General features: G+C 44.4%; 1 protein-coding gene across 3 annotated transcripts in view; it reads right to left on the bottom strand.

Annotated features, from left to right (window-relative positions):
* Fam189a1 (family with sequence similarity 189 member A1) overlaps positions 1-24,884 on the bottom strand; it is a 409,697-nt gene that overhangs the window by 168,489 nt on the left and 216,324 nt on the right. Inside the window, exon 2 of one of the 3 annotated variants that reach the window (XM_040730821.1) lies at positions 19,292-19,462. The exons of the other annotated variants lie outside the window; for them this stretch is intronic. The gene's annotated coding sequence lies outside the window, so the exon portion shown is untranslated. The remainder of the gene's footprint in view (positions 1-19,291; positions 19,463-24,884) is intronic. 3 annotated transcript variants of the gene reach the window in all.

The following is a 24,884-nucleotide window of genomic DNA, read 5'->3' as shown; positions in this document are numbered from 1 at the left end:
TGGAAAACACTAGAGAGACAGGTCTGTGTGTTGCTCAGTAGAGTCCTGGCTTAGCATCATGAAGCCCAGCGTTAGAACCCTAGAACTACATAACCAGGTGATACCTGCCTGCAGTCTCAGTTGGGGCAGGAGGATAAGCAGCATTACAGTCGTCCTAGGCCACTGTGATGGTTAATGTTGACAGGAACCAGAATCACTCAAAAGACAAATCTCTGGCCATGTCTGTGAGGGGGCTTCTAAATTAGGTTAATAAAGGTGGGAAGAGCCACTCTAACACTCTAACTGTAGGAGGTGACATTCCCTGTGCTTGGCTCACCGGCTGAATAAAATGGAAATAGGGAAAGGCAACCAAAACACCAGCATTCATCTCTATCTGCCTCCTGAGGGTAGATACGCTATAATCAGCAGCTGCAAGCTCCTGCTACTATTACTTCTCTCCCATCATGCATCACATCCTCAAACAATGAACAAAATAAGCTCTCCCTTCCTTAAATTGATGTTGTAGGTATCTTGTCTCAGCAATGAAAAAAGTAATTAATACACAGCAATGAAACATAGCAAGTTCAAAGGTAGCCTGGTATACACAAGAATGACCCTGTCTTAAAAAAAAAGATAAAAATAAAGCCAGTTCTTACAAAGGTAATCCATAAATTTAATGGCATTATGATAAAGCAAAATTACCATCATTGTTTCCTAGAGGGCAGGCAAATTGATTATATGCCTCATCTGGAAGAACAACTAAGCAAAATCAATAAAGAACAGCAAGGAAGGCTATCCCTGGAGATATTACAGCATCCCATAAAGTGTCTGCTGGGGTGAAACATGGTGATACTGATCTGCAAACTGACAGACAAGCAGAACAGAACCAAAATAGCCAGAATCAGACACGTTTGTCTATAGCAATCTAGTATATGATAAGGAGGTCACTTAACATCACTGAGAAAAAGCACATTGGTAATAACTGGCATGGTGTAACTATGTGCTATAAGGATAAGGAAAGTGATGCATCTACTCCTTGCAAATTATATCAAAATTACTTCCAAATTGAACAGAAATGCAAATGAGAGAGTAAGGAAAGGACAAGTGAGGGAGGGAGGATGGAGAAAGAGAGAAAGACAGAGAGAGCATCCATTTAAGCACTGGAAGAAAATTGAAATCCCTCCATAGCTTTGAAGTTGAGAAACAGACCATACAACTTGGTTTCCACAACAACAAAAACCTGGTAAATTTAGCCTTATAAAATAAAAATCCATACACTACACAAAAGCCACTGGAGATAAATCAAAAACGCAAATGATAAACAAGGAAGAGTGTCATGGAGAAAGGCTTCACATCCATCATACTGATGGGTTCCATGCAACTGTTGAGGGGATAAACATTTCTGCACACCCATCCTCTGATGCCCAGGATATAGCATTGCATAACCAAGAGCTACAACTACATGTAGAGAGCTCATGCATACATTCATTATGTGGACAATGAACTATTTGCTTGTGAGTTCTAAATAGAAGCAGAACACAGGTGAGGTCCAATTCCCAGCACTCAACAAATTAAAGAAAATGCCTAAGACAGCAGTAATCATGAGGGATTGGGATGTTGAAGAAAGGTAAGGAAACAGGTTGGAGTGAACAGGGATCACAATTAGAATCTCAAGAAACACTGAATTAAGCATGTGTGCTGGTTTGAAAGAAAATGGTCCCCAAAGGGATTGGCACTATTCGATTGTTGAAGTAGGTATGGCCTTGTTGGAGAAAGTGTGTCACTGTGGGGGTGGACTTTGAGGTCTCTTTTGCTCAAGCTTCGCTCAGTGTGACACTCACTTCATGTACAGTTGCCTACAAGACGTAGGGTTCTCAGCTACTTCTCCAGCACCATGTCTGTCTGCATGCCACCATGCTCCCCACTATGATGCTAATGGGCTGAACCTCTGAAACTGTAAGCAAGCCATCCCAATTAAATGCTTTCCTTCTAAGAGTTGCTATGGTCATGGTGTCTCTTCATAGGAACAGAAACCCTAACTAAGACATGTTTAACTTTGTAATAGTAAATGTTTTCTATAACTATAAGAGCAAACTAATTGAAAAAGCAAAATGTAAATCCATAAAAGCAAAATGAAGCAAATGAACCAGCCTACTGGGCAAGTGGCTTAACTGGAGAGAGATTTCAAAGGGACTTTAAAACAAATCTTGTGGCAGCAGTGGTTGTGAACCACATAAAGATGCTTTGGTCAATGATATAGCCATGGCTGGCCTCGGCCTTCTGATCTTCCTGCCTCTACATATCTAAGAGCTTGATCGCCGGAAATCACCAATACTCCCCACTGGGGTAGACCTGGAGCTCAAACCCAGGGCACTGCAGCCCAGGTCAGCATACCATTAACTGAGCTAGACCTATACTCCAGAGTTTTAAATCATTATTTGGAAGTGTACTCCTACCTATTTAAAAAAAACAGCTGACTATTGCCAATACTGGCCTCGCATATCTCAAGTCCATCCTGTTTCCTGACTATACCAAGAGGCTGCTGACCTATAGCATCCTGCTTTATTCAATTGTCTTCATAGTATCTGGTCAATGATGAAGCTAATTGACATCACATTTTCTGAATGGACTTCTGTTGTTAAGCAGGATGTGACTATGCATTTTTCTAGCATGTAGATCTAAGTATCATAGATGGGCATGTGGTCTCCAGCAGCAGGGAAGCAAAAAGGAGAGATTTAAAAAAATCTGAGAGACACAGTCAAGAGCAAAAAGAAAAGAGAGAAGGAGAAACCAGAACACAAGTCACAACAAAAGCGGTTATATTTACAGAAACAATCATGGCATGGAGGCAAGACCAGTTTGGAAAGGGGTCACTTTCTTTGCTATCTAGAAATGAAAGAGTGGGATGTCTCAGACTGGCTTCACTCAGGGAGAAGGAGCAGCAGTGGGTACTGATGACAAGAATGGCCAGCGGTGAGCAATAGTCACAGCAGGCAGTAGAAGGCCAGCTCACTGCAGCATGCTCTTCACTTTTCCATACGCCTAAGTCTGTCCACAGTTACCATCTTTTAAAATATGAGAGAGGGCAGTCCAGATCCCCATTCTGTAGATAGAGATTCTGTTCTGCCAGGACCCACCACCCTTCATCCCCAAATAAACACACAGACATTTACATTCATTGTAAACTGTTTGGCCAGTGGCTTAGGCTTTTTATTGGCCAACTCTCTCTTAATTATTAACCCATTTCTATTAATTTAAGTATTTCCACGTGCTCTTGGCTTACCTGGTAATGCCCCAGTATGTTAATCCTTCTGCCACTACTTGGCATCCTCCTGGAGGTCTCTCTCTGCCTCCTCTCCCCAGAATTTTCCTTGTCTGGTAGCCCTGCCTATACTTCCCGGCTGGCTACTGGCCAATCAGTGTTTTATTCATCAACCAATAAGATAAACATATATAGAGAAGGACATCCCCATCACCATTCTGCTTGGTGACCCAACCCATCTGTCAGAACCTCTTACACCCTCACAGTCTCAAGTCTCCTCAAGTTGTAAGGCAAATTGATAATGTTGCAAAAGCCATACACAGTACGATTGTAATGTGGACAAATTTCTGGCACAAATACAAATTTGCCAAGTTTCTAAAAGCATTTGTATTAAACAAAAATGAAAATAACCATCTAAAGGAGGTTTAGGTGGGAAGTAAGGAATTCAGGGCTTGACAATTACACAGACCTGCAATGGTAGAACAGAACTCAAGTATCCTTCAGTTATTGCCACTTTCAAACACCAGGTCAAATGGAGTTACTCCAAATAGATTTATAACCCTATATTGTTAATACCATCAATACCATCAAATCTATAGGCGCACAGATGCCCACTCTGCTTACAACCCAAAATTTTCAAGAATATTCTGCCTATTGGTCCATTAAAAAAGCATACTAATCAGATTATGGTAATTACAAAGCCAACGGCAAAACCATGTTCCTTTACAAATGCCCTGGTAAATGCAATAATGTAAAATGAAATACTTGAATCAAAATACTCAGAGACAGACCACAAAGCATTAAAGAATTCCATCTTTACTCTCTGAGGATTTGCATTCAAAGACTCAATCAAATTTAAATTCATCACTAATGCAAAGTGGAACAGGAATCTCCCATTAAAATTACCATAACTACTAGCTTGTTAAAATGCTCAAGTGCATTAGATATAGCATGGAAAACCCCAATTGTGTTCATTCCAATAATATTTATGTATTAACCCAGAAAACTTGTGCAACAGTCGTGTGACCGACTCATGCTGCACCTCACTGCTTCAGTGGTCTAAAAGAATCCTGGTTCTGGCCTGCAGAAAGGCATGAGATGAAGGCCAATCAAATGAACTCTTGTCATATGCAGCCTCCTCCCAAGGTGTCACAAGTATGGCTTCTGCACTGGGACAGTACAGGTGCAAGTAATTTAGAAGCTCTGTGGTGTCCCCAACAGGTTGGTGACTAGTTTTTGACTCTTGGGTGCTACATAACTGAATGTCTACCATATATGTATGTGTGTGTATATGTATATGTATACACACACACACACACACACATTGATGGCAAATTCTCAGCAGAACAAAGGAAGGGTCAGTTGTGCCAGCCTGTCTGCAGGCTTAGTGCGACAGACAGAAGCAAACTGGCAATGATTAGTAACCAGCTTCTGCAACCAGATGTCCTCTTCCACTCAGATAGCTGCAGCCCTTTCCTTTGCAAACATATGAGCAAGGAGAAGCCAAATTTACTTAAAGATACATATAAAAACCTACATTTTAACTGCATGCCTCTTAAAACAGTGATGCTATTCAAAACAGAGGTATAAGAAGCAAGGCCATCTTATTTTGACATCTGTCCCACCCACTCAAACTGAACTGGAGCCCCAGGGAAGGTTCCAGGAGTGTCTCGTTGCTGCCAGGGGCTTGCTACAGGCATCAGAAGACAGTTTACAGCAGGTTGTCATTTAATTTCAGATGAATGGAAATACAGCCGTATGAGCTCCAGACACTCTTGTGTTTTCAACTTAGACACAGTGGAGACAGGAAGAACATGGGAGCCAGATACCAAGTGTCAATCACGGCCAGTTCTGGGGTGGGGGAGGGAACTGGTAGGGGTTTGCTTTGTTGTTGTTTTGAGAAAGGGTCTTTTTGTCTAGCCCAGGCTGTTGTCCAATTCACAGTTCTCCCGTCTCAGCCATGTTCTAACATGCCCAGCTATTAACTCCAGTCTTTCTGTGCAAAAAGCTTATAGAAGTCTCACTTCCTGTGCAACACACATGAATTCAGGTCGAATTAACCTTGACTTCCATGACTGTTCAGAAGCTCCCTTCTCCAACTATTGAATCTAAGTGCTGTCGTTGGCTGAACAGCATAGATAGCAAAGTGCACCCATGTCCCCAAGACTAGAGTGATGATGCCCAGACATACCCCCAAGACTAGAGTGAAGATGCCCAGACACACCCCCAAGACTAGAGTGAAGATGTCCAGAAGCATCCATGCCCCCAAGACTAGAGATGAATATGTGGTCAGCTGAACAGCATAGCAGAGTGCACCCATATCCCCAGACTAGAGTGAAGACACCCAGACTCCAGACACACAAGCCACTGGTAAGAGATCCATCTGGACTAACAATTCTTATATAAAAAGACAAATGGTAACACCCAGTTTCTGCTCCTACAGGTACAACACAAAAGGACACAAGGAAGATGGGTGGCTTTGTTCACATTCCTGAGAGAGAGAGAGAGAGAGAGAGAGAGAGAGAGAGAGAGAGAGAGAGAGAGAGAGAGAGAGAGAGAGAGAGACAGAGAGAGAGAGAGAGAGAATCCAGAACAAACTTTGCAAATGAAGTTCTTAATTGGTCTAGATAATAAAAGCCTGGAGTCAGATATAGAGGAAAATGCTGGGAGATCAAAGAAAAGAAGGAACAAGCCGCAGCCACACCTTACCTCCTTAGCATCTCAGCAGACAAGAGAGCAAGTTCCCATTTCTCCCTGCTTATATTCTGTTTCCACCCAGCTATCGCACTTCCTGTCTGTCTGTGCAGACCTCCAGGCCTTTATGTTTTATGGTTAGCTAGTGGCAAGCCCCATTCTCTGACCTTCAGACAGGCTTTATTTGTACAAGTAAGATATCACCACATATCCCTCTTTTTGTCTAAAAATTTAAAAAGGTTATAGCTAATGTAAGAAAAAACTATATATAATAAGTATAATAACTATATACAATAAAACTCTGAAATTTAAAGCTTGTGAGGACAGGGTCTAACATCTGCTTATGTGGAGACAATCCTGGAGCCATAGACTAGGGAGGGTCCTTAAAAGATTGGTTTTGTCCAGATGCTGGAGGCTGAGCTTGGGCTAAAAGTCAAAGGTTGCTGAATGCCAGTCCTTAGGAATTCCCACACTTGAGGGCATTTAATCTCTAAGAATGCATTCATGTTCTCATGGCTAAGAGCGCAGGAAGATCACCTGTGGGCTGTGCATAGGTAGAGGCCTGTTCGTGGGGAAGTGTGGACAAAAGCCCTGTGTGGCAGACTACTCTGCAGAAGACTTTACCAGCACATTCTTCCATCTATGAAACGGGTCTTTCCTCACTCCTGTCTTACCTAAGGAAGAAGAAAAATCTAAGAAGCATTTGCGTGACCATAGCACAGAGGACCCACTAAAGACTTAATGACCGTAGTAAATCACTTCACTCTCATGGCTTCCCACACCTGAAGATCTCCAGGACTATCATGTGAGTGACAGACAAAAGAACAACGAGACAAGGACTGCTTAGAGAAGTCCAAAGACAAATGAGGGGGCACTGAGAATTGACTGACTGGCACAGCGACTAGGTGAGAAGCGTGGATGAGCAGGAGGTAAGGAAATGATGAGAAGGGTGGGAATACAGCTCAGTGGGAAAGCATTTACTTAGCACAGATGAGGTTCTAGGCTCAATTCCCAACACCGTTAAAAAAAAAAAGAAAGTCAAAGGCCTCACAATGCTGGGGTTGTATTAAAGTGAAACAGGGGGCTAAGCAGAAATAATTTCAGCAACATAATAAAGTAATACTCAATATAACAGAAATATTAAGCAAAGAGTCATAAATCTCTATTTACATAAGTAAATATGGAAATAAAGAATGAACAAAGAAATGTTGCATGCAGAAGCATTGCAACTAACTTACCCAGATCCTTTATACTCAGGAAGGAAGAAGGACACTTCCTCCCACCTCAGGTAAGGACTACACATAGGGATTTCCTCCAAAAAAGCAAGGTGAGAAGGAAGGTTAGCTTTGCCTAGAGAAATCTGAGCAGCACTCCCTCGGCCATGTGACAAAGGTCAACTTCAAGCAGAATACCACACTGTGACACTATGACACCTTGAAATGATCAGATGAGAATGCCCTTTTGCCCTGTGGTCATCTGCCTCCAAACTCCATGAAATACAGTAGACAAACATCAAGCAGATCATAAAACAGAGATAGAGATGGAATACCTACAGAAGTTCTCACCAGTACTCTTCAAAACTGCCAAGGTCACAGCCAAGAGACTCTATGGAGAGACAATGAAGGAGCATAGTGGAAACATTGTCTACAATTCACATCATTGTGACAAAAAGCCTGGCAGAAACAGCCCAAGAGGAAGATTCAGAGGATTTTAGTCCAACCTGGTGGGAACAGCTCAGGTCTTGGAGGAGAAGAAGGAAGAAGGGGAGGGGGAGGAGGAGGAGGAGGAGGGGCAGGGGGAGGGGGAGGTGAAATCATTGTGGAGGTTCCTCATTGGAAAGGTCAGAAAGCAGGCCAGAGCCAGGAGTGAGCACAACCTTCAAAAAGTCTGCTCTTCCTGTCCTACTCCCACAATAACCCCAATTCCCAGACTCCATAACCTTCACAGTGCCACAGCTGGGGACCAAGTGTTCAATACATGAGTCCATGGGGTCACATCCGATTCATCCCCTAATATGTGGCATCCTTGATGAGATTTGTATATATGTTAAAGAAATGTGAGTAGACCGTGGACTTGAATTAATAACACTGCATCAGCAACGGCTCATTAATTTTCATGAATGTACTGTCCAAAACCAAGGCACCACTAATGGGGGAAACACAGGGTGTTCTTTAGACAGCCATCACAATTTTCCATAAATGTGAAACTTCTAAAAAATGAAGTTTATTTTAGAAGTCCAAACAGCAATCTTAAAGCATAAGTATCTCCCACAGTTGCACACCACCTCCCTTTAAGCTGCTCAGATCTCCAGGGCTGGGCACAAGTACTGTGCCTTCACAACACCTACAGCATGCCAGTAAGCTGTCACTGCCCGGATTCTATCCCTGAATCTAATTTACGTAGGAGGTGAGATCCAGTCAGAATGAATGGGTTTCATGTAGTGTTTGCCTGCTTGATACAGGAAGAACAATGCTAGAGCATGGTTTGCAGCAACACCAAAGGGGGTTGCTTCTCAGTCTGCAGCAGGGGCATGCTAATCAGTGCCTTCTGGCATGCAAGTATTGCAGGTTACACATCTCACCATCCTAAGAACAATCCACACAACCAGGGGCTCCCAGGTGGCATCTGAGCATGAATGTACAGCATGAACCCTGGCATACCCACGCCCATCAGTGACAGGGTGTGCTAACATACATGAATGTACAGCATGAATCCTGGCACATCCATGCCCATCAGTGACAGGGTGTGCTAACATACATGAATGTACAACATGAACCCTGTCACATCCATGCCCATCAGTGACAGGGTGTGCTAACACACATGAATGTACAGCATGAACCCTGGCATACCCACGCCCATCAGTGACAGTGTATGCTAACATACATGAATGTACAGCATGAACCCTGTCACATCCATGCCCATCAGTGACAGGGTGTGCTAACATACATGAATGTACAGCATGAACCCTGTCATACCCAAGCTGAGAAGTTGGGCTAAGACAAGCTATTCATGTTTCTTCTCATGGTGGCAGAACTACTAAGGGCCAGAAACAAAGTGTTCATGCTTTCAGCTCCTGGTAGTTCAGGGATCTTGGAGATGGGGGTTGGTGCCTGGTAGACCAAAATCCAGTTTTCCCCCTCATCACACCCACAGCATTAGTCCACCTGAGCAGTAGAGGTGGAGGGTGGGTGTCCAAGGAGAGGAAAATGACACCACCCCAAAACACAACTGCATTTTCACTAAGCTCATCTGACACTGTCAGCTGTCAGCTCTGGAAGGACTTGGCCAGGATAAAAGGCTTGGGGGCACTAATGCACAATAACATATGCCAATAACTTCCACACTCTCTGTGATAATCTACTGCTTATTAGGATCACACTACTTCCGACCAAAATAAAATGCTCCTTAGTAAAATGTACGCCAGTTCGAGGCTCACACAGAGGTCAGAGAAAGCTACTGGACTCCTCACCCTGGAGAAAACCAGTGAAAGGAAACAGGAAATCCCAAGCCTGGTGTGGTGGCTCACACCTATAATCCCAGCTCCAGAAGGCTGAGGCAGGAGGAGCAAGGATAGCCTGGCTACACAGTAAATCCCATGCCAGTCTGGACTATAGTGGGAGGCCCTGAGGAGAGGAAGGGGGAGGGAGGGAGGGGGAGGGGAAAGGGAGGGAGAACCGGCCAACAGTGTCCCTTTCAGACAACTGCTGCTGAGGAAGCTATGAGATCCTGACAACACCTGCTGGGACATGAAGAGTGACATCAATAAACGGTCGTTCATGTCATCTTGGGAAACCAGGAAGAGGCCAGGGGAGTGGTCACAACCTGCCTTCAGAAGAACTGAAAGCAACATCAAAAGCTGTGATAAAAGCTGATCTGATTGAAGCAGACAGTAGCCTGCGATTGCTGGGGTTGGAGGTGGAGAGGGGCTACAGAGAGACGATGAACAATGGAACAGCATGAGTGACTCCCATCCTCTAACACAGTAGGAAGACCTCAACAACAACAACCATGTGCTTAAAATGTTAACAAAAAGGAATGTTGAGTGTTCCCAACACAAAGACATGAATGCTTAAGGTAATATATATCCCAGTTAGCCTATATGACATTATACACCGCACACATCATTGAAATGATATTCTGTCATACAAATATGTACAGTTACAATTTCTCATTAATTAAACAAATTATGGTAAAATTTTAGAGGATATGAATAAGTTAGTACATAAATTATTAAGAGAACAGATGACTCATAATTTAAAATAAATAGCCATTACCACACAGATTCTCTTATGCCTCTATACAAGTGTGTGCAACTCCTGAGATCTGAGCCCAGAAAAGATGTCTCCATGAAGACCAGTGAGCAGTCTTATGGGGAATCATTAGAGAAGAAGGAAAGGGTAACTGTCAACTGAGTCCAGTGCTGGGGACAGCCTGGACCTGGACAGCTATCTGGAGGCACAGCACAGAGAACCCCTTTCCTAGGTCGCCTTCCAACCCTGATGAAAAATACATGCATTTCCATCGGGGCACCTGTCTTGAGGGGCAAATGGACAGCTGCATGCATCGCCATCAAAATTCAACGGCCTCACTCTCTTCAGTATAATACCCCTCTGTCCTGATTTATATTTATTTTTAGCATTAAATTATTCTTGTGGTTTTACCTGCTTTCTCGTATTTTCCAAGGAAAAATTAAAATTATTAGTTATCAAAGGCAATCCTATGCTGTAAGTTGAATTCTGTCTCCCTTGAAATTTATATATTGACATCCCAACCCCCAAGACCTTAACTGTGGCCTTATTTAAATACAAGACCACTGCAACCATTGACCATGAATACGAGTCTTTACTAGAATAGAAGGGACCCAATACAATCCAACAGTGTCCTTATGTAGAGGAGAGAGCTTAGGAGATAGACATACACATGGGGAGGATGTCATGCCACTGGGTGGGCAGATAACAGAGTGACACAGCTGCGAACCATCAAAACACCAAAGCTTGTAGCGAGTAGGGTTCTTTCCAGGGACTGTTAGAAGGGAGCAATCCTGCCAACACCATCACCTCAGGCAGCTGGAAATATTAGTTGAAGATGTGTTACATTTGTTTATGCTGTGGAACATTTGTTTAATGATGCAGAGATGTGTTGTATTCTTTTATGTTGCATTTGTTTAACTCTGTGAAGCTGTGCTACTTTGCCTGTCTAAAACATCTGATTGGTCTAATAAAGAGCTGAATGGTCAATAGCTAAGCAGGAGAGAGAAATAGGCAGCTCTGGCAGGCAGAGAGAATAGGAGAAATCTGGGAAGAGGAATCAAGGAGCGAAAGGAGGTGAGGTGGACTCCAGAGGTCAGCCACCCAGATACACAGCAAGCCACAGAAGTAAAAAAAAAAAGGTATACAGAAGATTAAAGGCCGAGAGTCAAGAGACAGACAGGATACTATAGGAGAAGCTGGCAAGAAACAAGCCAAGCTAAGGCTGGGCATTCATAAGAAAGAATAAGACTGTGTGATTTATTTGGGAGCTGGGTGACAGGCCCCTCAAAGAGCCAAAGAGTGAAAAACAACTACATCAGGCTTCAGCCTCCTGAGCACTGAGACACAAGGACATTTCTGCTGCTTACCCTGTACAATCTCTGGTTGGCACATTGCAATCACTTTCTTGGAACACAGTCACCCAGAAAAGAACCACAGAAGATCCAGGGTAGATGTTATGGTTGCCACACATTATGGTGACCATTACTTGTAAACAGCTTCTTCTGTTTTCTAGAAACCAGCTGATTGTCACTAGCATGACAGAATGCTTTATCCAAATGTTGAGCAGTGTTTTCTGAGACGGCCATTTGTTCTTAGCAGTTCCTCTTCTCATACGCATTAGTTCTGAAGGGCATGTCTTTACAGTTTGAAGATCTTAAGGGCTAGGATGAAATGGTCTCTGCTATTGTGTGAAACATTTGAACAAAATATTAAATATTAAAGTAGGACATTACGTTGAATCTCATCTGAGGGTATTAAAATACTTTTAAGTTGAAATTTAAAAGGAGCTTTTTGTAGAACATTAGAGGTGACTTTTCTTCCTGTTGAGCAGGAAGGTCTAATTCCTACCCCACGCATATGGGCCAGCCTTTGTGACTCGCTTGAACAGGAGAATACGCTAGGGGTGGCACTCAAACAGAAAGATGAGTCATAAAAACCCAGACAGCGTTGGTCCAAGTCACCCCCAGGAGAAGCTATATACCATGTAACAAGCATGGCATCATGAAATGGGCACACTCTACAAACGGTCACATGGAAAGCCACATGGAGATAGAAGGCTGGTAGGGTAGCTGCTTCCACCTCTGTGGCCTCTGCTCTGCTACAGTGTGTGAGAGGAACAGCTGTCAACATCCAGCCCTGTGAGAAAGTACACAAGTACTTTGATTAAACAAGCTCACAGTTTCCGTCCAAGGACTCTTGGCTCCATTTTTTCTGGGCTTGTGGAACTGAGTATTGATTGGGTAGAGAAGAGCTGTTCACTGAAATCAGGAAGGAGAGACTACAGGGCCAGACATGCACTTCAAGGATACATTCCAGTGACCACTCTTCTCCATAGTCTGTATCACCTCCTATCATTAAATCCATCAAGGGAGGTCAGATGCTTCAAATTCCAGTCACATTCCAAAGCCCCGCCTTTGAACCCTGCTGCACAGGGGAACAAAAACTTCAACACAAGTGTTTTGGGGGGACGTTTAAAATCCAATCCATCACAAGAATCTTCTCCTCGAATATACAGCCTCAGGAGGCATGCCTCAGAGAACCAAGAAAGTTGACCAATAGTCAGAACCATGACCCAAACTTAGGGCCCCAGTTCAAATGTCGCAGCCATCTGTGGGAATTGAAGTCACGAGTAAAATGTTTCCACTGCGCCCTTCCTAAATTCATGAACACAATAAAAACGTAGCTGTTCAATGTTACTACATTTCAGGGTAGTTTATATCTACAACAGAAAAGTAAAGCTCGGCTTTCTGTCAGTGAAATATGTTTTCATCTCAGACTTTTTAACAGAGTTAGGCAGGTTTATCCAGGGGCTGCAGTGCAATTGAAATTCCATTAGGGATGCTTTTTAACAATCAAGTGGGATTAATATAGCTTCTCGCTACAAAGGACTGCAGGATCCTTGCCAAACCACATCTTACACAATGCCGCTACCCAGCAGAACAGCATCCCATGTTCACTCTCCTATAACAACTGCCCAAGGAAGGTGCAAGGACAGAGCCAGAGCACACTCCTGCAACTCTCAAGGACCAAACAGGACTCCACTCCAAAGTGGGAGTCGAACAGATAACAGAAATGAACTTCTAGGGGCATGGATGGAGTTCATGGCTCTGATTCCAAGGAGGCACTAAAGATGCTGCAGACACATGGGCTCCTTGACTCAGTAGGGACAACAGTTATCTGTGGCAGTCAGAGCCTTGTAGCTCAAGGGTTCCTGCTAGAGCTGGTGTGTATGTGCCTTCCTGTCAGCTGGGACAATTCATCCTCCACACGACCTGAGATCTGCCTCTGTGGTTTCTCTGCTGGTTTAATACACACTGAAATGTGTATTAAAATGTGTAAGTAAGGACCTAACCTGTATCCAACAGTACTGCATGATCATTGGCCCGTGTACAGGACTATGTGCCCTTGAAGCCTCCTTTCAAGCTTAGGTCATTCTCACTTCTATAGGACAGGAGGCAGCTGTCCTTGGTCTCCACAGCTCGTGGAATGTGAGTCCAAACCAGTTTAACCAGATGTCAGCATGTGTAAAAATGGGAATGGGTGACATCAACCTGCACACCGCCACCCCTTACCAAGACATGCCAAGGTCATTCCATCTATGCTCATGCTCCCTTTGCCTCCAGCAGGTGCAGGGTTTACTATTGATCCCTTCCCCCAAAAATATCTTGCAGAGTGCTCAGAACTGCCAGGTCTGAGGTGGCCTGCTCAATTGTTTATTACAAATGAAGTTTTATTTCGGTTATCTTGTTGTTAAGAAAAAAATTAATTTACTTACAGCAAGGAAAATTAATTTGAGACTATGAATTTCTTGCAGACTTCAAAGAAAAGCATTACACAGTTGTTAAGACCAAATCTCAGCTCCCCATTGACAGACGTGGATGATTATGCAAATACTAATTGAAAGCATGAAGCTTGGAGTACTGTGGGGAGTGTCAATCCACTTCCATTTAAAATAAAGTTAGAACACCGCAAGGCCTCTCTGTGGACTTGTGTGGGAGCACGGCGACCTGCACAGCTGTGACTCTCAAGCCGACTGAAGCTGGAACGGGAAGGACTAACTTGAGCTAAGATGCCTACTTCTCCCACACCAGCCCTGGGCTGGTTGTGGGGAGGGGAGACTCTGGTAAACTCCACAGACTTTGCTGTTATGATCTGAACCTGAAATGTCCCTGCCAAACTCATAGTCTGAAAGCTTGGTCCCCATCTGGTGGTGCTATTTTTTGGAGGCTCTGGAGACTTTGGGAGGTAGGGCTTGGCTGGAGGAAACACATTACTGGAAATGGGTTCTTGGAAGTTTATTATTCCTGGCACCTTCTAATTTTACTCTCTGCTTCCTGGTCCCCCATGAAGTGAACAGCTTCTCTTCACCCTGTACTCTCTGCCACTGTGATGCTCTGCCTGAGTGACCATGAACAGAACCCTGTGAAACCATGAGCCAAGCAAGGTACACCTTTCTTCCCTCAAGTTGTTTCTGCCAGTTACTTGTCATCATGACAAGGAAGCAATGAAAACAGATAGAAGCACAAAATAGCAATAATTGCTGGAGCATGAGGTCAAACGGACAGTGTTCACATAACCTGTGACTGGATGCTCAGTGTTGAGCTCAAGCACACACACACACACACACACACACACACACACACACACACACACACACACACACACAGAGCATTCCTACACAGAAGAGGTACTGCAGGATTAAGTGCTACTGCAAACCCATAGTAACAGCATCAAAACCACGGCTGTAGCCACACTGGCATCAAAACCATCAACAGAGAGGAAAGAATAGGCACCTTTGTTTTGTTGGACTTATGGAGTAAACACGAGGGTAGTCATTGCACGAGATAGGACTTGGAGACGAGGCCAAGCCATCAGACAGATGTGGACTGACCAAATGGAGGACAGTCCAGAAAGCTGCCCCAGGACTAAGGAGATACTACAGCTACTTGCTTCATGGGTCTTGAGCATCTCCATTTACTTGGCCATCTGTGACTTCAATAGACACTGTCTTGGTTACTTCTCTACTGTTGTGACAAAACAGTGTCCAGAAGCAACTTGGGAAAAACTGATCTATTTCACTTACATTTCCAGAGAATAGTCTATCGCTGAGGAAGTCACAACCGTGACTCAAACAGGGCGGGAACCTGGAGGCAGGAGGTGATGCAGAGACCATGGAAGGGTGTCACTTACGGGCTTGCATCCCACGGCTTGTTCAGCTTGCTTCCTTATAGAACCCACAATGGGCTGGGCCCTCCCCACTAATCATTAATTAAGCAAATGCCCTTCAGGCTTGCCTACAGCTTGGCTGAGCATCTACCTATGGACTCTTTCCTCAAAATCTTAACTGATGACTTGTCACTATCAGTTCAACACTCAGACAGAAGTCAACTGTCAACTGATTTTCTTTTAATTAAAAAAAAGTTACAATCTTCTCTTTAATGATAAAGCAAGCCATTTTAAGACATAGCATTTTTCCAAATAAAACAACAGAAGGAGGCACAAAAAAATTTAGGTCTATTAAGATTGATTGATTCTCAGCAAACGGTACATTCAGTTCTGCTTCAATTTTCGGCTGATTCATCTGGGCCTTGGAGCCTACCTGGTTGAGTCCTCTACATTTTGGGGTGACAGGATGTTGTGGAATCAGTCAGTCTTCCTGTGTGTTTGCATTGCCCTAGGGGTTCTGCCACCCTCAGAAGTAGGGTCACACCTGCTCTTAATTGATGCCCATTCCCTGAAGAGACTTCCAACTGAAGCTGCATTTCTGATTCAGCCCAACCATGTTTGGCTGCCCAGCTGCAGAAGGGGTCTGAGTTGATGCCCAATATTTTCACCCAACCATGTAGCTCCAATGTCAGCTGGAAAGGGGGCTTTTTCATGAAGGAAGAAGGAAGAATTAGGATAGGTTTGAAAGGCTGGGGACACAGAGATGGAAAATACACACAGCTTTTCACGGGGGCAGACAGGTGAGCTGTGAGAGCCCACAGGAGGACCCAGGCTTTTCTGGGATGGTCTGCAGAGTTGAGATGCAGAGAGAGCTATGACATGATATGACAGAAAGAGAATCCACACCGGGGAGCACTCAGCCTTCCTCTGCTATCTGTCACAATAATATTTCAATCATTAGATGTGAACTAAATACAGATCTAATTTACCAAATAATGTTTTAATGACAATGGCGGTGGCACCCAGCAGCGCTCCAATTTATGCATAACTGCAAGATAAATTACATCTTTTGACTTGCAGAAAAAGATGTCTAATTAGGGAGGTTTTCAAATATAAAGAATCATCATCGTAAGGCATGCAATCTTGTTGCTACAAAGTCACTCATTAATGTATGAAATGTCGTTGTTTAATAAACTGCCACATGAAACGTGGTCCCAGTAGCTCCTGAAAATGGGATATGACAGCAAGGCTCTGCAGGGGGACCTGATGCAAAATCCACGGACTTCCCATCATCTCCAGGTCGAGTACAAATGGAATGTTTTTGCCACAGAACATTGTATTCGATCAAATTCTGGGTCTCTAGCTAGCTCCAGATTAGGGTTTGTATGAGGGCAAGATATTTAGGACTTTTTTTTAAAAGCACTGGTATTAAACAAAGCTTCCATAAGGGTTGTTTCAAAACTGCTGCAAGTTAAAACCACACTGAAGAAATCTGGCCATCAGGTATAAGAGAGTAAATAGTCAGAATTCTGCAACTTTGCACAAAATTAGGGCAAAACTGAGATGGGGGGCAGATGTTAGAAACCCAAGGAAAGAGGCAGTTAACTCTTGTTAGATGTCCCCTGGTTGGACAGGAAGTTACATGTGAAGGACCCAAGGACACTGTCTCCCTGTAGTCAAAATGTCCCTATGTAGTGATGCATGCTTGAAGCTGCAGTTAGGGTCTTCCTCCTACATCAGAAAACAGCACCAGGCACCTTCCCAGTTGTGGTTCGTGTGCACTAGCAAAAGTCCATGACCTAAAGAGACCCCAGGTTCGTCATAACATACCATTTACAGTGTGATTTTGACCCTCTTTGTTAGCTTTTCAAGAGGATCATGGAAAGAAATATCCTAAAATGGAAAGCTAATCCACACTGATTAGGGGTTAGAATATAAGGGCTATATTTCCTACCTCATGAGTATTCATAAGAAACTTCTCCAAAAACCACAACATAGGACCCAATGGGCTGTTAATCATCTGCCTCCTGGACCACCCACTGCAGTCTCCCTAGTAGCACAAGCTTTGCTTTGATGTACGAATCAACTTCTGTTTAAACTGCCACTGTCTCTGTTTCTCAGCTCAATTCTTTCTTTCAAGAAGACAAGGATGGAGGAGAAACCTTCATTCATTAGCAACCAGAATCCAAACCAAGCACGCCTCTTTCCATGTGCATTGCCGGGTCAGGGATGACATCTCACTGGGTCCTGAGGGCTGACCATGGTTTGACACATGGACTGACTTCAAGAGCAGGTCAGCATGGGCACCACACAGAGGGAGTTGCAAACTGGTCAGGTGCCAGATGATAGACAGGGAGGAAAGCTGAGCAGGGAGCAGACACCTGGGAGGCAGTGCTAAGGAAGGAGGGCTTGTGGAGGGATGGAGGTGGGCAGAGCACTGCTGGGGGAATGTCAAAAGAATGGCACAGTGTTTTCTGATTCCATGAGTTAGCAGCTAACTAATGGAAACCGAGTCACTAACTGGAATTGGAATTACAAAAGTTAGGCCGGAGAGATTGTGAAGAGCGGTGATGACCTCCAGCATGAAGAGGTTTTCAGGTTTTCGTGATTCTAACACTAGGACATTCATAAAAGTATTTATTATCCTGGGAAGCCACCAGGATCTTTCAAACATCTCCCAATGTCTCAGTTATGATTTCTATTGCTGTGAAGTGATACCATAATCACAGCAACTCTTATAAAAAAATGAAAAGCATTTAATTGAGGTAGCGGCTTACAGTTTCAGAGGTTCAGTTCATTTTCATCGTAGTGGGGGACATGGCGGTGTGCAGGCAGACACAGTGTTGGCTACATCTTGATCAGAAGGCAACAGGAAGTGGATTGTGACACTCAGAGAAGCTTAAACAAAAGAGACAAGAAAGCCTGCCCCTATAGTAATGCACTTCCTTCAACAAGGCCACACCTACTTCAACAAGGCCACACCTCCCAATAGTGTCCCTACAGACTCCCGGGAGCCAATTACATTCAAACTACCATACCCAATCATATTTGTGAATGGAAATGCTGTTAAAGCATTAAAGAAAAAAAAAGAATAAAAAAGACAACACTAAAGATCTGGCAATGCGGCTGAGGAATGGCATATGTGAGACATGCTTTGAGTCCCATTTCTAGGACCCAAAACAAAACAAACTGGTTGGGCAGACAGCTCAGGCAGATAGTGCTTGTCGTGTAAGCCTGATGACCTGAATTTGATCCTCAGAATCCACATAAAAATTCAAGGCCAGCTGTAGTAGTTCACATCTGCATCCCCAACGTGCCTATGGCAAGAAGAGAGGGAGAAACACATCAGCCAGAAGCGTGTGGGTCAGCTAGCCTGAGCCGTGCAACTCAGCAGCAGAAAGGAACTCCGCTGCAAAAAGGCAGACGGGAGGACCAACTCTCCAGCTTGTGTTGTGACCCACGGCATAAAATAAATGAGGAGGAAAAAGGTTCTAAAAGCCTCCAGAGCTGGGAATTGCTGGCAGGAAAAGCAGAGTGCATGGTTTACTATCGGCTCCCACTTTTGACTCCACTTCTCTTTCCCTGTGGATTTAATGCTTCACTTGCTTCCAGTTCATGAAGGCCAGAGACCGTGGAAAGAGGGAGCTGTGGCACATGAGTGACCCAGCCAGAGCCAGCTTCCAGGGCACAGGGCGTGCACTCCATCTAGAGAGGCCTGGGTAGAGATGAACTCTGAAGGCTCTGAGGGCACTCCTGGCCCTCCCATCAGCTCATGACAATTTTCCAAGCTTCCCACCAAGTGTGGCTAAGATCTAAATCCAAAGTCCTACCACACTCACTCTGCTGCATTCATTTAGGGCTGGTTTCTTCGCTCACGCCTTCCCTCGTATTTCTGCTCATTCTTTCACTGTGAAGTCCGTTACTCACTGTAGCCACATACCGAGCAGGGAATGAAGACACAGTGTTCATGTCACGGCTCAGGAGCGGAGACAGAGGCCTTAGGAGGTTGATGAGCGTTGCCCGGGTCAGGATGCAGGTGCCACCAGGCATATTGAACCAGAACTGGTCTGCAGCAGACTGAGCCCGGCAGGGATGGAAGACTCTCCAGGGTCTGCAAATTAAATCCCATTCACAATACACCATGCAAACCCCCACATCCATAGGCATCTAGTGTTGAGTACTACTGAGGAAACAGGCAGGCTGTGGCAGGGTGGGAGGGCCATCAGGGAAGGAGGTGGGTAGGACTTGGAACCTGGAGGTCCTGTGACAGGAGGAAGGGTAAGGAAGCACACTGGAAACAACAAGGGGAGCTCTCAGGTATTTCCAGAAACTGCCAGGGCGCCACAGCTAGAATGCAGGACAGCATCAGAAAAGCAAACAGCCTGGGTGAGATCCCCAAGCCAAAGGCAACGCTTGCACTTTTTTTCCTTCCTGAGCCAAGGCAGCATGCTGATAGGGTCTTATCTGTGCCTCTAATGACGCTCACTTGGGCCCTTGCTCCCATAAAGGGTTTGCTGCAAGCAAAGGCCAGTCCATCCCCTGCACACTGCAGCAGATTCCAGCCCTCTGACACGCCTTGCAAAGAGCAGAAGCTGCCCAGATCCTAGCAGCTGTGTGGATTAGGAGATGGTTAAGTAGAGTCACTGAGATGCCGTGAGGAAGGAGATGAGGGAAGATGTGAGGTACCTGACACACACATTTGTAAGGTGAGGTAAAGGCACACCTGTAGCTTATATTATCTATACAGCCCTAAGGTGTGCTTTCCATTTGCAATATTGCTAAATATGGGATTTCTACCTAACTGTGTTATAGTTTACCAGCTGCTTCCTCAAGAAGACCCTGGTGTCTTCTGCATCACTGTTGGGATAAGGTCCCATTTCCCAGCACAGGCCTGCCTTCCAGAGCACGATGGATTGAACCCCGAACTAACTTATAGTTGGTTAAACCCTACCAAGTTCTCTCCCTGGGGGATGCTCCATTTATACCCCTATTACAAAGTATGAGAGTGCTCTGTGTCCCTACAACATTACAAAAAGATTATGTTATCTAGCTGGTGGGGAATTCGCCCAAACCTACAGGTAAAATTTGTTATTTCCATGTTGTCTCTGAAATTTCTGTTCCCATAGGAAGTCTTCAGTGTTCATGTGGTTAAGGTTTCTTATGTCTCGTTTCCTGTGAGCTCTGTGTCTATGTTCAGTTTTCATTTGGCTGTTTGTGGTCTTTTTCAAATACATTTCTAGGAAGTAAGAACTGCTTGTGATCTGACTTGGAAATATTTTCCCCAGCTTATTATGTTTTGGGGGTTTGTTTGCTTTTGAAAAAATGTTTTGTTTATTTATTTAGCCATGCAAAAATCTTTCTTTCACTTTGATATAATCACATTTATTCAAATTTTATAGCTGCAAAGAATGTTATATGAACGGGTCAGAAGAGATGGGGAAACTCTTGGGTCCAGTGCAGAAAGATTTCCAAATGAGCTACTAGCAGGAGAAGGCAAAGCACTCTTAACTCTTAGCTAAACTGAAGGAACAATGGGATAGTTGCTCTTCCTTGATATGTCTTCAGAAAGGAACAGCTATGGACAATTTTACAAGTGAACTTGGGCAGGCCATGGCACACAACTACTCGGTCATTGAGTCATCTAAACGTAGGTGTGACAGTAGTCTTTAGAATCCATTAATATCTATAGAAAGATCATGAAAAGTAGCTCTCGCTCCAAAGTGGATGTGGGGCTCACCCAGTAAGTTGGAGGCTGTAAGAGCAAAGACTGGTTCCCCAAAGTAGAAACAGTTCCTTCCCAGAGCACGGCATGGAAAAAATCCCATCAGCGTTCCAGCCTGCTGTCCTGTGGTATTCAGACTCGGACTGCTATTTGAGCCTGTACCTGTGCCCTGCAGGCTTGAGTCACACAGGCCTCTGTCTGCTTTCTGTCTGCCTTTGTCTCTATGCCTGTCCCTCCCTGGGTGATCTGTGCTATAGAGAACCATGAATAGCACAGGCATCTTACTATTTTCCCTTAAAGAAATGAAAAAGTAATTAGGTGTGAGAGGGATTGGGCTGGGGCAGAGGTGGGAATTCTCTGTTTAAGCGTTGCTATATTTGGCCTTTTTTTTTTCTTCTGGTTCCAGGAATCAAACCCAGGGCCTCAGGCAAGCTAAGCACATACTCTATCACTGAGCCAAAACTCCTGCTTCACACGTAGAAATGTTAAACCTTGTAACCACCTACTCAAGATGGAAAAAATATTGGGGTAAAAATAACTTTTAGGTATAAAATAAATTCTATGTAAAGGAGTAATAAAAATTATATACTTTCTATACTAAATGATTCAAGTTTATTCAGATGAATTCCTTCGGGGGGAAACCTGTTTTTGTTTGTTGCTTATTGACAGATGGGAGCAAACACATTCCCTCATACATGTTGGGCAAGCACTCCACCACAACCTGCACCCCAGCACTTAGAATAAACATGATATCTGCACCATATTTAAAATATATAGGATATTCAAGAACCCTGGTTTCTCCTAAAGACAGAAGCATTGTTCTTACTCCTGGCCTCACACAAGGCAAACACGCGGTGTATATGTGGATTTCTCACAGGGCCACTGCCAGCCTGAGAGACTCCAGAAATCAAGGGTCACTTTCTCAGGAACTGCAATTATATGCACTCATATGCAAAGATGCAGAGCTGTTGGAGCTCTTTTGAGGCAGGGTGTCACCATGTAGCGCCGCCTGGCCTGTGATAGCTGAGTAGACCAGGCTGGCATTGAACTCACAGAGGGACCAGACTGGCATTGAACTCTCAGAGTAAAAGCATGTTGCTACATTCATAAACTGCCATTTTTAAAGCCAGTCTTAGGTAACTAATAAAAACCAAGAGCAGAGCAAAGCATAAGGAAACCTTCGCCCTGGAGCTACAAACCATTTTCCAGAAGCCTCCATCCTGCTAATCTACACAATCCCGTTTGTTTGCAGTGGCATCCCACCCTGGTAGAAAGGCTGTCCAAATCAGTTCATATTCTTCCTACTTTCAGCCAAGACTCTTTGATGGACAGGGTTCCTAGGAGCACTGCCCTACTGTGACACTCCCTGTTACATGACACCTGGCTCTCAGGGCAGCACAGATGACTGTCCAGCTGCATAAGTCCCCAAGGAGGACAGTTCCACAAGCCACTGCCTCAGTCAACACAGCTAGTCCACCAAAGGGTGGCGAGCAGAGGTTGGTATCTTGATCTGAGAATTCTGAGCCCACAGGAGTATACACAGTGCCCATACAGACAGCCTGCTCCAAAGCAGCCACACACGTGTCCACAGAGCAGCCTGGTGCTTGTAGATAATGGAGTCCGTACAACAGCACATGCTAAAAAGGGTGATCCATCTCCTAAAAACACACGGGAAAGAAACTACATTAGTGGCCTCTGAGAGCCAGGGAGGTCACACATAGAGGAGTGTGGTCAATTAAACACTCAAGCACCCTATGTCTTGGTTTGCTCTCTATTGCTGTGATAAACACCAGAGCTAAGCCCAACTTGAAGAGGAAAGGGTTTATTTTAGCTAACAACTAGAAAGTCACAGTCCATCACTGATAGAAGGCAGGGCAAGAACAGAAGCAGGGATCACAGAGGAATGCTACTTACTGGCTTAATCTGCCTTCTTTCTTATATAACTCAGTACCGCCTGTCCAGGGGTGGCACTGCCCAGAGTGAGCTCACCACGTCAATAATTAATTAAGAAAATGCAAAATAATTAAAATATAAAAGAAAATTCCCCCATAGGCTTGCCTAGAGAACATTCTGGTGGAGTTGATTTCTCAGTAGAGACTATCACAAAATTATGTCCAAGTTTGTGTCAAGCTGACAAAAATCAGCCAACACAACCTACATACACGCAGATGCCATAGAGATACATGCTCAAACACACACACTTCACAGACACACATTCACAAACACACACTATATCATACAGTGACAGATAGTCATATAACAACATATATATGTGTATATATATATACCACACATATATACATACATATGTAAATGCATGTAAACACATGTGCATAGCACAGGCATAGAAAAACACACACAACACAAACACATACACAGCACACCCACATAAACTCATAGCACACATACACTGAAACACAACACACAGGTATAAACACACACCTATAAACATATAAACACTTATTCAGATGGGCATAGGCAACACACACAGTCTCACACATGCCACCTATAGACACAGACTTGTCCGCACCCAGGTCTATGCAAATGTGCCTTGGTAAGTTTTTGCAATTTGCCAAGTCTGCTCTTCCCTGTGTAAAGTGTGCAACCTTGTCCAAGCTAGATGAACTGTGAACCAAATCCCAACACTATGGGGACTGCCAAGGTTTCAAGGCCCTGAACAAATTATGGCTCCTTCCCACAACCTTGGTTCTCACAGGAGACACAGGCCATGTGTTTCCTTAGTATGTAAAAGCCGTCACCAGGGGCTTATACGGGGTATTGTCACCATCCCCACCCTCACTAAGAATAAGAATCCACCCTGGGGAGCTTGCTCAGCAGAGTGTATAGGAGGGGATAGGGTTGGGGGGCTGTACATACATACATACATACACACACATACTCATACATACATATACTCATACACACACTCATACATACATACACACATGACACACACATACACACACTCATACACACACATAAAAATACATACACACACTGATACATACATATACACATACATACATATATACACATGCTCATACACACATATAAACATACATACACACTCACACACACACACACACACACACACACACACACACACACACACCTTTCCAGTGTAGCTACAGTAAGGGACTTATCCTTATAGCACACATGCCTGTGCTGGCTCTGTCAGCTGCTGGATCCAGTCACCCTAGTGGGCACTGTGTGGTGTGTGGCACCTGCTTCCTGGCCAGGTGTCATGTGCTCTCTAAGCGTCCAGGGTCCTCTCTGATAGACTCCCTGTCTGAGGACCCTCTGCTACTGGTTGACTCCAGGGACAGGTCTGGGCATCCTGTTCACGTCCAGATCACCAGATCATTGGCATTCCAGGCCAGATTAGCATCCTCATTGATGGCCCTCAGAGAATCTTCCAGCATCCTGGCTCTGCCTCCACTTCCTTGTCTCAAGCTCTGGTTTGGGAGTAATGTAAAGCCAACTTGAGTGTGGAACGTTCCCTGAAACCCAAGGTGGTGCCGTGGTCTCAAGATCCCAGCTCTGCTGCCACCTCTCCTGCCTCTCTGGGAGCGCCTGCCACAGTGCTTCAACTGTGCATGCCCCAGCGAGGCAGAGTCATGGTGACAGCTGACACACATTCCTCAGTAGATGCTGGACGGAGTGCTTCATCATAAACTACTTAAATTCTCATGACAACTGGACGAATCACCATGGTGATCACCGCTTTTCAAATGGGGAAAAAGGAGACACAGAAAATGAGTAACATTTGGAGGTTTGCCCAGCTGCTAAGCAACAGAACTAGGATCCAGTT

This window comes from Mesocricetus auratus, unplaced genomic scaffold (genome assembly GCF_017639785.1).
Source record: "Mesocricetus auratus isolate SY011 unplaced genomic scaffold, BCM_Maur_2.0 Super-Scaffold_4256, whole genome shotgun sequence".
NCBI classification, from domain to species: Eukaryota; Metazoa; Chordata; class Mammalia; order Rodentia; family Cricetidae; genus Mesocricetus; species Mesocricetus auratus.
This window is presented reverse-complemented; position numbering and strand designations above follow the sequence as displayed.